The sequence below is a fragment of the Oncorhynchus masou genome, unplaced genomic scaffold (genome assembly GCF_036934945.1).
Source record: "Oncorhynchus masou masou isolate Uvic2021 unplaced genomic scaffold, UVic_Omas_1.1 unplaced_scaffold_674, whole genome shotgun sequence".
In the NCBI taxonomy this organism is placed as follows: domain Eukaryota; kingdom Metazoa; phylum Chordata; class Actinopteri; order Salmoniformes; family Salmonidae; genus Oncorhynchus; species Oncorhynchus masou.
The window spans coordinates 72,071-85,007 of NW_027013189.1; the positions used below are offsets into that span (position 1 = coordinate 72,071).

General features: G+C 47.3%; 1 long non-coding RNA gene and 2 pseudogenes across 1 annotated transcript; 2 read left to right on the top strand and 1 right to left on the bottom strand.

Moving 5' to 3' along the window:
• The window catches only part of LOC135536877 (ubiquitin-associated domain-containing protein 2-like), a 32,204-nt pseudogene extending 20,059 nt beyond the window's left edge, over window positions 1-12,145 (bottom strand).
• On the top strand, window positions 91-8,026 carry LOC135536867 (G-protein coupled receptor 183-like; annotated as a pseudogene).
• Window positions 1,991-4,523, top strand: LOC135536869 (uncharacterized). The gene is made up of 3 exons (XR_010455082.1): window positions 1,991-2,233; window positions 2,323-2,494; window positions 2,547-4,523. It is a non-coding gene; the product is annotated as an uncharacterized LOC135536869 (long non-coding RNA).
• Window positions 12,146-12,937: the final 792 nt, after the last annotated feature.

Consider the following 12,937-nt stretch of genomic DNA (forward strand, 5'->3'; position numbering starts at 1 on the left):
ATGGTACAGTATCCTCATGTCTCTCCACTACAGCCTGGTCTTCAGACTCGGCCTCCTAGTGGTTTAACAGCCCTGGCAGTACTGCACGTCATGGTCAGACCCAGTACCTGGCCCGGACAGGTACTCTACCACATGTGGTACTCTGCCAACCTGGCAGTATCTCCAGTATGTTCTCTTCACTCTGGCCCTGCCTCTGAGGATAGCCTACTACGCCCTAGGTCAGTGGTACTCCACTATGGTCAGTGATACTCATTACTACGCCCTAGGTCAGTGATACTCCACTACTACCCCAGTGATACTATACTACAGCCCTAGGTCAGTGATTCCACACTACGCCCATAGTGATATTACGCCCTAGGTCAGTGATACTCCACCACTATATTGTCAGGGTTCCAATTACTACGCCTAGGTCAGTGATATCCACCACTACTCCCATTACTACGCCCTAGGTCAGTGATACTCCACTACTACAAGTGTCCCCTAGGTCAGTGATACTCCACTAAACCCTACTACGCCTAGGTCAGTGATACTCCATCACTACTCCCAGGGTTACTCCACCCTGAAGGTCAGTGATACTCCACTACTACTGCCCAGGTCAGTGATACTCCACCGCCCTAGGTCAGTGATCTCTCCACTACAGCCTGGTCAGTGATACTCCCTCCTACTACGCCCTAGGTCAGTGATACTCCACTACTACTACCCTACTCTGCCCCTAGGTCAGTGATACTCCACCACTACGCCCTACGCCCTAGGTCAGTGATACTCCACTACTACTACGCCCTAGGTCAGTGATACTCCACCTACTACTCCCATTACTACGCCCTAGGTCAGTGATACTCCCACCACTAGGTCAGTGATCCCATTACTACGCCCTAGGTCAGTGACTCCACTCCACCACTAGGTCAGTGATACTCCACTACTACGCCCTAGGTCAGTGATACTCCACCACTACTCCCATTACTACGCCCTAGGTCAGTGATACTCCACACTACTACTAGGTCAGTGATACTCCACTACTACTACGCCCTAGGTCAGTGATACTCCACCACCACTACTCCTAGGTCAGTGATACTACGCCCTAGGTCAGTGATACTCCACTCCTACTACGCCCTAGGTCAGTGATACACCACTACTACTACGCCCTAGGTCAGTGATACTCCACCACTACTCCCATTACTACGCCCTAGGTCAGTGATACTCCACCACTACTCCCATTACTACGCCCTAGGTCAGTGATACTCCACTACTACTCCCAGTGATACTCCACTACTACGCCCTAGGTCAGTGATACTGATACTCCACTACTACGCCCTAGGTCAGTGATACTCCACCACTACTCCAGTGATACTTACTACTACGCCTAGGTCAGTGATACTCCACCACTACTACTACGCCCTAGGTCAGTGATACTCCACGCCCCTAGGTCACTACTACGCCCTAGGTCAGTGATACTCCACTACTACTACGCCCTAGGTCAGTGATACTCCACTACTACGCCCTAGGTCAGTGATACTCCCACTACTACTACGCCCTAGGTCAGTGACTCCACTACTCCTAGGTCAGTGATACTCCACTACTACTACGCCTAGGTCAGTGATACTCCCTACTACTACGCCTAGGTCAGTGATACTCCCACTACTACGCCCTAGGTCAGTGATACTCCACTACTACTACGCCCTAGGTCAGTGATACTCCCACTACTACGCCCCTAGGTCAGTGATACTCCACTACTACGCCCTAGGTCAGTGATACTCCATACTACTACGCCCTAGGTCAGTGATACTCCACTACTACTACGCCCTAGGTCAGTGATACTCCACTACTACTACGCCCTAGGTCAGTGATACTCCACTACTACGCCCTAGGTCAGTGATACTCCACTACTACTACGCCCTAGGTCAGTGATACTCCACCCTACTACGCCCTACTACTCCACGCCCTAGGTCAGTGATACTCCACTACTACTACGCCCTAGGTCAGTGATAGTGATACTCCACTACTACTACGCCCTAGGTCAGTGATACTCCACTACTACTACGCCCTAGGTCAGTGATACTCCACTACTACTACGCCCTAGGTCAGTGATACTCCACTACTACGCCCTAGGTCAGTGATACTCCACTACTACTACGCCTAGGTCAGTGATACTCCACTACTACTACGCCCGAGGTCAGTGATACTCCACTACTACTACGCCCGAGGTCAGTGATACTCCATTACTACTACGCCCTAGGTCAGTGATACTCCACTACTACTACGCCCTAGGTCAGTGATACTCCACTACGAGGTCAGTGATACTCCATTAGGTCTACTACGCCCTAGGTCAGTGATACTCCATTACTACTACTACGCCCTAGGTCAGTGATACTCCACTACTACTACGCCCTAGGTCAGTGATACTCCACTACTACTACTACGCCCTAGGTCAGTGATACTCCATTACTACTACTACGCCCTAGGTCAGTGATACTCCACTACTACTACTACGCCCGAGGTCAGTGATACTCCACTTACTACTAGGTCAGTGATACTCCACTACTACCGAGGTCAGTGATACTCCATTACTACTACGCCCTAGGTCAGTGATACTCCCACTACTACTCCCATTACCAAGCCCTAGGTCAGTGATACTCCCACTACTACTCCCATTACCAAGCCCTAGGTCAGTGATACTCCCACTACTACTCCCATTACCAAGCCCTAGGTCAGTGATACTCCACCACTACTCCCATTACCAAGCCCTAGGTCAGTGATACTCCACCACTACTACTCCCATTACCAAGCCCTAGGTCAGTGATACTCCCACTACTACTCCCATTACCAAGCCCTAGGTCAGTGATACTACACCCTAGGTCAGTGATACTCCCACTACTACTCCCATTACCAAGCCCTAGGTCAGTGATACTCCACCACTACTCCCATTACTACGCCCTAGGTCAGTGATACTCCACCCACCACTACTCCCATTACCAAGCCCTAGGTCAGTGATACTCCACCACTACTCCCATTACCAAGCCCTAGGTCAGTGATACTCCTCCACCACTACTCTCATTACTACGCCCTAGGTCAGTGATACTCCCACCACTACTCCCATTACCAAGCCCTAGGTCAGTGATACTCCACCACTACTCCCATTACCAAGCCCTAGGTCAGTGATACTCCACCACTACGCCCTAGGTCAGTGATACTCCACTACTACTCCCATTACCAAGCCCTAGGTCAGTGATACTCCCACTACTACTCCCATTACCAAGCCCTAGGTCAGTGATACTCCACCACTACACCCTAGGTCAGTGATACTCCCACTACTACGTCCTAGGTCAGTGAGTATAGTTGTTTTGAAGTAGTTTAAAACAAACAACTAAAAGCAGATTGTCGGTATGTAGAAATGACACAGAGCCTTCAGAAAGTGTTCACGCCCCTCGACTTCTTCCACATTTTGTTGTGACAGCCAGAATTAAAACACACACAATAACCCATAATGACAAAGTGAAAACATGTGTTGACATTTTTGCAAATGTATTGAAAATGAACTCTTAGAAATATCTCCTTTGCATAAGTATTCAAACCCCTGAGTCAATACTTTGTAGAAGCACCTTTGGCAGTGATTACAGCTGTGAGTCTTTCTGGGTAAATCTCTTAGAGCTTTGCACACCTGGATGATACAATATTTGCACATTATTCTTTTAAAATTCTTCTCTTTCTTTTAAACTGTCAAATTGACAGCCATTTTCAAGTCTGAACCTTGTTTTCCTCTAGGATTTTGCATGTGCTTATAGCTGTATTCTGTTTATTTTTATCCTAAAAAAAAAAATTTCCCTTGTCATTGTCGCTGACAAGCACACCCATAACATGATGCAGCAACCACCATGCTTGAAAATATGAAGAGTTGTACTCCGTGATGTGTTGGATTTGCCCTAAACTTAACACTTTGTATTCAGGAAAGAAAGTCAGATTTTTGGCATTATTTTTTGCAGTATTACTTAAGTGCCTTGTTGCAAACAGGATGCAGGTTTTGTAATACAGGCTTCCTTTTCACTCTGTCATTTAAGTTAGTATTGTGGAGTAACTACAATGTTGTTGATCCATCCTTCGTTCTCATATCACACCCATTATACTCTGTAACTGTTTTAAAGTCACCACTGGCATCATGATGAAATCCCTGAGTGGTTTCCTTCCTCTCCGGCAACTGAGCTAGGAAAGATGCCTGAATCTTTGTAGTGACCGGGTGTATTGATTCACCATGCAAAGTGTAATTAACAACTTCACCATGCTCAAAGGGATATTCAAGTTCATTGAAAAACCTTCCCTGGTCTTTGTGGTTGAATCTGTGCTTGAAATGTATTACCCGGTTGAGGGAGTGGGGTACAGAGATGGGGTAGTCATTCAGAGATGGGGTAGTCATTCAGAGATGGGGTAGTCATTCAGAGATGGGGTAGTCATTCAGAGATGGGGTAGTCATTCAGAGATGGGGTAGTCATTCAGAGATGATGTTAACCACTATTATTGAACATGGAATGAGTCCATGCAACTTATTGTGACTTGTTAAGCACATTTTTACCTCCGTACTTATTTAAGCACGGCTTGCCTTAAACAAAGTGCTTGAATACTTGTTGACTCGAGACATTTCAAGCTTTTAATTTTGTTATTTCCAAAAAATGTCTAAATTAAATTCCACAGTGACACAAAATGTAATCCATATTGAATTCAGGCTGTAACACAATAACATGTGGGGAAAGTAAAAGGTGTGAACAGCATGTAGTTTACACAGGTATGATAGTCTAATACAGCATGTAGTTTACACAGGTATGATAGTCTAATACAGTAGTGTAGTTTACACAGGTATGATAGTCTAATACAGTAGTGTAGTTTACACAGGTATGATAGTCTAATACAGTAGTGTAGTTTACACAGGTATGATAGTGTAATACAGTAGTGTAGTTTACACAGGTATGATAGTCTAATACAGTATGTAGTTTACACAGGTATGAGTGTATAATACCAGCGGTGTAAAGTACTTACTGTAAAAGTACTTTAAAGTACTACTTAAGTCTGTTTTTTTGTTGTATCTGTACTTTACTATTGTTGACAACTTTTACTTCACCACATTCCTAAAGAAAATAATGTTGTTTTTACTCCATACATTTTCCCTGACACCTAAACGTATTCGTTGCATGTTGAATGCTTAGCAGGACACGACAAGATAACATCCCTGGTCCTCCCTACTGCCTCTGATCTGGTGGACTCTCTAAACAGAGAACATCCCTGGTCCTCCCTACTGCCTCTGATCTGGTGGACTCTCTAAACAGAGAACATCCCTGGTCCTCCCTACTGCCTCTGATCTGGTGGACTCTCTAAACAGAGAACATCCCTGGTCCTCCCTACTGCCTCTGATCTGGTGGACTCTCTAAACAGAGAACATCCCTGGTCCTCCCTACTGCCTCTGATCTGGTGGACTCTCTAAACAGAGAACATCCCTGGTCCTCCCTACTGCCTCTGATCTGGTGGACTCTCTAAACAGAGAACATCCCTGGTCCTCCCTACTGCCTCTGATCTGGTGGACTCTCTAAACAGAGAACATCCCTGGTCCTCCCTACTGCCTCTGATCTGGTGGACTCTCTAAACAGAGAACATCCCTGGTCCTCCCTACTGCCTCTGATCTGGTGGACTCTCTAAACAGAGAACATCCCTGGTCCTCCCTACTGCCTCTGATCTGGTGGACTCACTAAACAGAGAACATCCCTGGTCCTCCCTACTGCCTCTGATCTGGTGGACTCTCTAAACAGAGAACATCCCTGGTCCTCCCTACTGCCTCTGATCTGGTGGACTCTCTAAACACAAATGCTTTGTTTGTAAATGATGTCTGAGTGTTGGGAGTGTGTTCGTTGGCTTTCTGTAAATAAATCAAAAACAGGAAAATGATGTTGTCTGGTTTGCTTAATATAAGGAATTGAAATAATTTATACTTTTGATACTTAAGTTCATTTAAAACCAAATACTGTTAAGACTTTTACTCAAGTAGTATTTACCTGGGTGACTACCCAACTCACTTTTACTCAAGTAGTATTTACCTGGGTGACTTATTCAAGTAGTATTTACCTGGGTGACTTATTCAAGTAGTATTTACCTGGGTGACTTATTCAAGTAGTATTTACCTGGGTGACTTATTCAAGTAGTATTTTACTGGGTGACTTATTCAAGTAGTATTTACCTGGGTGACTTATTCAAGTAGTATTTACCTGGGTGACTTATTCAAGTAGTATTTTACTGGGTGACTCACTTTTACTCAAGTAGTATTTTACCAGGTGGCTTTCACTTTTACTCAAGTAGTATTTTACTGGGTGACTTTCACTTTTACTCAAGTAGTATTTTACCGGGTGGCTTTCACTTTTACTCAAGTAGTATTTTACTGGGTGACTTTCATTTGAGTCATTTTCTATTAAGGTATCTTTACATTTACCCAAGTATGACGTTTGGGTTCTTTTTCCACCACTGGGTGTGAATACTTTCTGAAGGCACTGTAGGTTTTTAAATGTAGGTGGAGAATATCCACACAGACCCTTTTTCCTGAGAGACAGATCCCCGTAGCCCTGGCGCCTTGTTATGTTTCAGAAGTGGACTAACCTCTCTTGGTAATCTTTGAGTCTCCCTGCCTCTAGGTTTCCACTGGCCCCTGGGGGAGACCCTGTGTCGGGTCACCGCCCTTCTGTTCTACGTCAACACCTACGCAGGGGTCAATTTCATGACCTGCCTGGCTGTAGACCGCTTAGCCGTGGTTCTCCTCTACGTTACACCAGGCTCTGCCGGGATCGGACCATCCGCTACGTCTGCGTAGGGGTGTGGGTTCTAGTCCTAGTCCAGACGTTACCCCTCCTCTCCGTGACCATGACCCGGGCCGAGCCGGACGGGACCACCACCTGCATGGAGTACCCCAACTTTGAGAACGGGGCCGTGGAGGGGCTCCCCTCGTCCTCATTGGAGCCGTCGTCATGGGATACGGCGTTCTTTTGCAACCATCCTGTGTTGCTACTTGGTGTTGCTTTGGAAGCTGCGGTTGCTGACGAGCAGTAGGGCCGGTGGGCGAGGTCACAGGTCATTGAGGAGCCAGAAGGCGACGGGGGTGATAGCAGGGGTAGTGTTGGTGTTTGTAGTGTGTTTCAGTCCCTATCACATCAACATCCTGCAGTATATGATCCGAAAGCTGAGATACACACCAGACTGTACCGAGCTCCACGCCTTTCAGGTAGTTGTCTCCACACCAGTGGAGGCTGGTGGGAGGAGCTTTTATCAGGAGGGTGGGCTTATTGTAATGGCTGGAATGGAATAAATGGAACAGAGTCAAACATGTGGTTTCCATCTTTTTCATGTGTTCCATGAATTCCATTCATTACAACGAGCCCTTCCTCCTACAGCGCCTTCTACCAGCCTCCACTGACACAAACATAGGCCTATCTGTTAATATCATTGTATTTGTGTGTGTGTGTGTGTTGACCATGAGATTGTGTATTTAAGTGTGTGTGTTGACCATGAGATTGTGTATTTAAGTCACTTTTACTCAAGTAGTGCGTGTGTGTGTGTTTGACCATGAGATTGTGTATTTAAGTGTGTGTGTGTGATGTCCATCTCCAAGTGTGTGTCACTGTGTGTTGACCAGTGTGAGTGTGTGTGTGATGTCCACTCCTCCACTAACCCCTCTCTCCCTCCCCTTCAGATGTCTCTACACTTCACTGTGTGTCTCATGAACCTCAACTGCTGCCTGGACCCCTTTGTCTACTTCTTTGCCTGTAAGGGTTACAAGAGGAGGGTAATGAAGATGTTGAGGGTTCAGGTCAGCGCCTCTTTCTCCAGCGTGGTCCGAAAGGGGAGGACACCCCCTTCAAACGGGGGGGACCCGGGATGGGAGGAGCAGGCTGGGTAGCCACACAGCTTGTCCTGTTGCTTTAGATGACGTTACCAAGACCATTCCTGGGCCGGAGACCGAGCCAGAGACCGAGACGGGAGCCAGAGCTACCTGAGACGGGAGCCAGAGAACCCCTGAGACAGGGAGCCAGAACTACCCCTGAGACAGGGAGCCGAGACCTGAGACGGGAGCCAGAGACCTGAGACAGGAGCCAGAGACCAACTACCCCTGAGACGGGAGCCAGAGACCTGAGACGGGAGCCAGAGACCCCGAGACAGGGAGCCAGAGACCTGAGACTTGGGAGCCAGAGACCTGAGACAGGGAGCCAGAGACCGAGACGGGAGCCAGAGACCCCGAGACGGGGAGCCAGAGACCAACTACCCCTGAGGAGCCAGAGACCCCATGAGACAGGGATCCAGAGACCTGAGACAGGAGCCAGAGACCGAGACAGGAGCCAGAGACCGAGACAGGAGCCAGAGACCGCGACAGGAGCCAGAGACCTGCGACAGGAGCCAGAGACCTGAGTTTCCATCCAGAGATGAGACAGAATTCCACAGCCAAGAGACCCCCGACAGGAGCCAGAGACCTGAGACAGGAGCCACATCCAACCAGCTACCCCTGAGACAGGAGCCACATCCAACCAACTACCCCTGAGACAGGAGCCACATCCAACCAACTACCCCTGAGACAGGAGTCACATCCAACCAACTACCCCTGAGACAGGAGCCACATCCAACCAACTACCCCTGAGACAGGAGTCACATCCACCAACTACCCCTGAGACAGGAGCCACATCCAACCAACTACCCCTGAGACAGGAGCCACATCCAACCAACTACCCCTGATACAGGAGCCACATCCAACCAACTACCCCTGAGACAGGAGTCACATCCAACCAACTACCCCTGAGACAGGAGTCACATCCAACCAACTACCCCTGAGACAGGAGCCACATCCAACCAACTACCCCTGAGACAGGAGCCACATCCAACCAACTACCCCTGAGACAGGAGCCACATCCAACCAACTACCCCTGAGACAGGAGCCACATCCAACCAACTACCCCTGAGACAGGAGCCACATCCAACCAACTACCCCTGAGAAAGGAGCCACATCCAACCAACTACCCCTGAGACAGGAGCCACATCCAACCAACTACCCCTGAGACAGGAGCCACATCCAACCAACTACCCCTGAGACAGGAGCCACATCCAACCAACTACCCCTGAGACAGGAGCCACATCCAACCAACTACCCCTGAGACAAGCCACATCCAACCAACTACCCCTGAGACAGGAGCCACATCCAACCAACTACCCCTGAGACAGGAGCCACATCCAACCAACTACCCCTGAGACAGGAGCCACATCCAACCAACTACCCCTGAGACAGGAGCCACATCCAACCAACTACCCCTGAGACAGGAGCCACATCCAACCAACTACCCCTGAGACAGGAGCCACATCCAACCAACTACCCCTGAGACAGGAGCCACATCCAGCTGAGTAGCCCCAGAGCCTGTCCTGGTCCTTGAGATGACCACTACTAGGCCATAAGAGACACAGAACCACTAGTCTAGACACACGTACTTGTCCTGGGTTGTATTCACACCAAACGGAGGAAAAAGGAACTGAAACAGAAAGGGACGACCTGAACTTGTCCAATAAGAAATGCTTGTTTTTAATTTGACTTCTTTGCTCACTCTGCTATTTCAAAACGAATGTGAAAAAGATGGACATCCAGGTCCCATAAACACAGCAGCCTTTACAAGGTTCCAGACCTAAAGGGCCTCCTGCAGAACAGGATGCTGTATGCAGAGATACAATCCTACCTTTACTGATTCATCTCAAACATTTCCGTCACATCGATCTTTTGTACAGATATTTATGCTTTTCATAAGTAAAAATGGTTTCACTTCCCAATACTTACTTTTTAACTGCTGTTTGAAGTGGAATTAAAACCATTCTATTTCACTGTTACGGTTTTATTTCAGCAAGGTCTGGCCTGTCCCTAAGTTAGCCAGGTATGAAACTAAAAACACAGACAACTCACTTCCCTAAAAGAGCAACACAACACTTCTCTCTATGAGGTAAAAGGTCAAGGAGTACCAGTACTTCCTAGTTTTTCAACATGTGCAGTGTGATGTTTTCATCTAGAACGTGTAGGCCGACAGCTGGTTTGGAAGTCGCTGCAGCACATCGAGCCCCTCGTTGATCTCACTGCTCTCTAGTGGTGTTAATACAACGGTACACCTTCAGTGAACAAGGGCACACTTCAAGGAAAAGGAGTCCATAGGAGCAAGGGATTGATTTAGGGATTGAGCTCAGGTGTCAAGGACATGTGTGCAGCCCAGTTAGAGGTCCCGCTGTGAAGGACAGGTGTAAAGGTACTCACAGTCCGGCAGGCAGCCCAGTTAGAGGTCCAGCTGTGAAGGACAGGTGTAAAGGTACTCACAGTCCGGCAGGCAGCTCAGACACCTGGTAGTCAAACAGGTAGTGAAACACTTCAGACAGCAGGAAGTCCACCAGTGCAGTGAGCACCCACGTCCCAAACAGGAAGGACTACAGGAAGAACCAGGATGTTACAGTTAGGACTACAGGAAGAACCAGGATGTTACAGTTAGGACTACAGGAAGAACCAGGATGTTACAGTTAGGACTACAGGAAGAACCAGGATGTTACAGTTAGGACTACAGGAAGAACCAGGATGTTACAATATGAAACAATGACATAACATAAAATCATATCATCATCATCATGATAATTTGATAAAACAACTGATAATCTGTGCAGCACGACTGCAATAAAGACCAGCTGGAACGTGCCCAGTGAGTCTAACATAGGTTTACAAGCTGAAATGAACTTACAGCAAATTTTCTGCTGCCGAACCGTCTCTCCAAGATGCGGAAGTTGTAGATGAGCAGACTGTTGCAGAAGGTGTCCTTTAGGTCCAGACAGATCAGTCTGCCACACACTAACCGCCATACCTTATAGAAGATGAGTGAGGGTTGTTACACAGTACACACACCACAGAGTTTCTAAACCCAGAGGTGCAACATCACAAGACTTCCGGGAGCGCTTGAGAAACAGACGTGGCAGACCAGATCGAAAAATGTGTCCTTAAGTTGTTAATTGTCTAGAAATCTAAATGCAAAACTGAGATTTGAGCCAATGTCTTAAGTAGCTGAAAATGTCACTTTCACGTGGTTGTAGTAATGACAATCTGACATGTAATCATTTTAATCAAAAACAACTTTATATCGAAGGAGTGTCTTCGATTTGACAGCGCAATTCGGCGCGACGACCATTAAAAGCAGATTACGTGTTTCTGGGCATGAGTTTAGCTAGCCAAAGGTCGGCTACAAGCGTGATCGGGGATTTCTATTGGAGAAGCAGTTCCTGCCTATCTTCATACTGTACTGTCTTTGGCAAGATGATCCACAGGAGGAGAAAGGTTGAGGTTTACGACACTCCCTCTCTCTTTTCCGCTACCTGGTGCTGCAGCGTGATGGCCTGCAGGCTGTAGGTGAACAGGTGATTGTACTGTGGCAGGAGGGTTAGCACGACAGTCAGACCACTGAGGACCAGGAGGAGACCTTTAGACAGGGGGGCCTTATCTGTGGGGGGAGGCAACCAATCAAACAATCAATCACCTACCTGTAGGGCACAATCAATTTGATACTCTTATCATAATTTACAGCAGAGTACTTGTTCCTGGTAACGTTAAATACTTGTATGGAAAATGTGGGCGGGGAAACCACATGCACCGCTCTGTCACTACAGTACTGAGCCAGCATTCAGCGTCGTTTATTAAATGAAACATCGAGCGGTATCACGCAATTCTAGACATTATGACAAAAATGGTAAAGGCTCGAATCGTCGATTGTACGCGTAGAAACGATGATGTGACCCGTGCAAATCCTTAGATTCATCTAGAATGAATGACAGTGCAAAGCTGCGAGACAGGACCGAGCGAAAACACTCGTACACGAATCAGCTAGTCCGGTACTTACCGAGCCCTCGGGATCCCGTGGTAGTGAACATGATGGAAAACGAAAAAAAATATATATAATGACTGTCTGTGTAAAGGCACTGCAAAATGAAGGTACAAACTTAGCTATAGTAGCTAAAAGTTAGAAAGAAAAAAAACCATCATAGTGAGATAGAGGGGAAAGGGTATCGAGTACGGTGGTCGAGTTCGTCCAAAATTATTCGAGATTGTTGTTTTTGACACGCAAATCTCGAGATGCACTGAATAGAAATTGCCACATGAGGTCGCTATGTCACTATCAATGGTCAGTAAAGGTTCTCGCGTATATTATAGCTGGTAAAACAGGTCATTGCCACAATAACAAAACATGCACTCAATTTGCATAACTTAAGTAATTGTATTTCTTCACTGGCCCTCGTTTCATTTAATCCATTTGATGGATACTGTCCTCGTCAGCAGAAAGTGATCAGAGGTTTTGAGTGGCCTCTATTAATGAACCTCGTCAACAAAAACACTCCTGACACTTGTTCTTTGATCACCTGCCTGTACTCACCCTCCCAAAGACATGTCAGAGGGTATTGAACACAAGCTGGCGTTTCTTCTCCGCGTCAAGATCAAACCTCTGCCATCTCTGTGACAGTTGTTCCTGTGAAGAAGAGAAACGCACCGTCGACACATTACTCATCCTGAGATAAACCTCATCAGACAAGAGACCTTCTACACACACACACACACACACACACACACACACACACACACACACACACACACACACACACACACACACACACACACACACACACACACACACACACACACACACACACACACACACACACACACACACAGACACACACACACACACACAGAGAGACACACACACACACACACACACACACACACACACACACACACACAGAGACACAGAGACACACACACACACACACACACACACAGAGACACAGACAGAGACACACACACACACAGAGACACAGAGAGACACACAGACACACACACACACACACACACACAGAGACACACACACAC